Source organism: Aythya marila, assembly GCF_965140915.1.
Source record: "Aythya marila genome assembly, chromosome: 27".
NCBI classification, from domain to species: domain Eukaryota; kingdom Metazoa; phylum Chordata; class Aves; order Anseriformes; family Anatidae; genus Aythya; species Aythya marila.
The window spans coordinates 3,826,409-3,829,243 of record NC_139068.1 but is presented as its reverse complement, the minus strand read 5'-3'; the positions used below and the strand labels follow the sequence as shown (position 1 = coordinate 3,829,243).

Here is a 2,835-nt window from a genome sequence, read left to right as displayed (position 1 = left end):
CCAGCATCCCTGTTTTACCAATGTAAACTTCTCCTGCTTCTCTGCTCACATTTTTCAGGAAGGGACTGTTATCATGGATCAGACATTCGCTTGACCCACCTGAAGGACAAATGCAACTCCTAGGGCAAAAGGCAAATAGAGAGTGTCATCAGGAAAGGAGAAATTAGGATGGAGTTGATTGAAAAAGCTCTTCTTACTCCTCTTTCTGCTTTCCTGGGCCTGCAGCACTGGACAGACTCATGGATCATCCGTATTTCCATCTGGCACCGAGAAAATCCATGCTTTGTGCAGGAAATCAGAGTGCTGCTCATGCCTTCTCCGCTGTAATTCCTGGCCTCACACCCAAGGCGTCTACACGCGCACGTGATTTGCAAGCCCTCCTGTCAGGGGGAGATCACATTAATGCTGATGTTAAAACCAAATAAACACTGAAACAAATTTAAAACAAAAATAGCATTTCAGAGGCTGTGTTCCATTCCCACCACCCACTACCATTTATAACTAATTGGGGCTTTGTTATATTCTCTCACCCAGTGACAGATAAATACTAAACTCCACTGGTTAACAATAATCACCCTAATTATGCCAAGATGACATTTACAATACAGGCAATTGCTAATCCATTACCTCACTCTGCTGAATACTAGAACACTCAAATTAAAAGTTATTCACCCACAAAGAACAATGTTTTAGTAGCTGACACAGCTTAGTAAAGGAATTTATTAAGGTAATTTGCAGTATTCCCATAAATAAAACATTCTAGAGTTCCCCCGTCCTCCTCCCCCTTCCCCCAAAATAATCTTTTGTGATAAATCTTTTTTTTCCCTCTCTTGTAGTGCAGTTAGAAGAATAATAATTGAAACTGTCAGACGGAGTTACGTGTTTAAATTTGCTTACCTGAGCCGAACATCTTGCATCCCTTCAGGCTCTTTTCGGAGAACTGGGGCGATACTTAGTGGTTTGTGATGTGTAGGAGGTCACTGTGGTAAAACCTTCACCCATGTGGGGTTTCGATGAAACCTAAGGGAGACTCAGAATGAAGGAACGAGGAAGCTGTGACCAGTGCTGAGACGTGCAGTGTGTGGAGGATGCTGGCCCCGCGTGATAATCCAGCTGGGACTGGCAGGGCTCTTTGGCCCTCATCAGAGAGATGCTGAGGAAACAGCAAAAGGGCTGTGAGTCTCCTTAAAGATGGCTTCAGTTCAAGCACGAGGGTAAATGCTGAGGCCTCTGCTCAAGTGATGTCCCAAACCGAAGGCAAAGAAAAATCAGAACACAGCTAGCCCATGGCTAGCAGTGGTGGCGTGGTGAGAAGGTGGGAAAAGGGAGGGGGAGGCACTTGGACCTTTATTCCAATACCTGGAGGCTTTTTTCTTTTAGTGATTTCTTCCTGACTCATATCCCAACACTCACAAAAGTTTATTTTTTTAAATTAACAATTTTAATTAATTAATATTTGTCAGTGGGAGGGAGTCCCACATGGAGTGAGGAAAGGGTTAAATGGACATACCAAAAAATCAGAGCTGGGTTTCATTGCACCCCCTGAGCAGCCCCTTGCACCTGGTGCTGGCAAAGCCTCTGCCAGCAGTGGATCCAGCCAAAGGGATAGAGCAGGAAGGGATTTTGGGGGGGTTGTTTTTTATTGTTATCACAGCAGCTATGGCCAAAGCTATTTGCAATAAAGCAGCACGTCGCAGCAAGCCAAGAGTCCCTGCTAGCACATCCCCGCTACGTGCTGGCCACCTGCAGCAGCAAAGCCAGCAGCACGCCGGGTGCCAGCCTCAGCAGAGTGAGCAGCTTGAGGGGGAAACAAGGCAAAAATTCAGGGCAGCATCACCAGGCTGATCGCTGCCTGCTCAGGAGATGGCTGGAGGACTCGGAGCAGAGCTGCCACACATCTGTGTCTCCTGCACAGACCTTCTCTTTCTGCCCAGGCACTTCATCCCAGCGTAAAAAAAAAGATGTGAGCCATTTGTCTGGGATGTTGAAGCCCCCAGCAGCTGGGCTGGAGCTGGAGCTCAGGGTGGAGAGCAGATGTCCAAAGACCTGGTGAAATGGTCCCTGTGCATGTGCAGCTGAGCTCTCCAGCACTGACACCCTGGGTCTCTACCGTCCCAGACACATTAGACTTACTCTGCTTATGCAGGTTGTTATTGTGATGAACAAATTGACTCCACATTTTCTTGCCCTGTCCATGCACAGCACGGTGTATGTAAGCATCTTTACAACCAGCATGTGGGCTATGTGAGCAAGCCCTGCTCACATCCTACACTGCTTCATGGTGATTCTGCCCCTGGCTGAAGCAAGGGAACATGCCACAGAGCAAAAGCCCTCTCTTTCTGCAGTTTGGACCAAAGATGCTTGCAGCTGCAGTGAAGAGCACTGAAGCAGTGCCTACGCAGACATGCACCCCACACGCTCTGCTACAGCTGCTCTGGTTCAGTTCCCCCCTGCACGATGCTCTCTCAAGGGTAGCCTGGATGCTCCTGGCCGATGGTGACAGATCGCAGGAAGGCAGCTCTTGTAAACAAAGATCTGCAGGCCTTGTAATCACCACCACTCCTTCTTCTCCCCCGGCTCAATTAAGAGACAATGTTTTCCTGCTCACCCGCTCTGCTTTTATTTGCTCTCCGTCTCAGGCTTCTGCAGAGTTTTTCCTCCCCTTCCTCCTGCAGCTGAATGCTAATGGACCGGGCGCCACTCCAGCCCCGAGCTCCCAGCCCTGGGCAGACACCCAGGGCACGAACGCGATGACTTCCAGAAGTGCTCCTGGGAAAACGGGAGTTTGTTCAAGGGAAGGACTCTGCGAAGGAAATCTGAGTGAGGAAAAGGTGT

At 48.7% G+C, this 2,835-nt stretch overlaps 1 long non-coding RNA gene across 1 annotated transcript; it reads right to left on the bottom strand.

The window, feature by feature from the left end:
• Positions 1-252: 252 nt before the first annotated feature.
• LOC309887808 lies at positions 253-2,627 on the bottom strand. Its single transcript, XR_014319094.1, has 3 exons — positions 2,609-2,627; positions 898-1,020; positions 253-380 (listed from the first exon to the last, which is right to left on the bottom strand). It is a non-coding gene; the product is annotated as an uncharacterized lncRNA (long non-coding RNA).
• Positions 2,628-2,835: the final 208 nt, after the last annotated feature.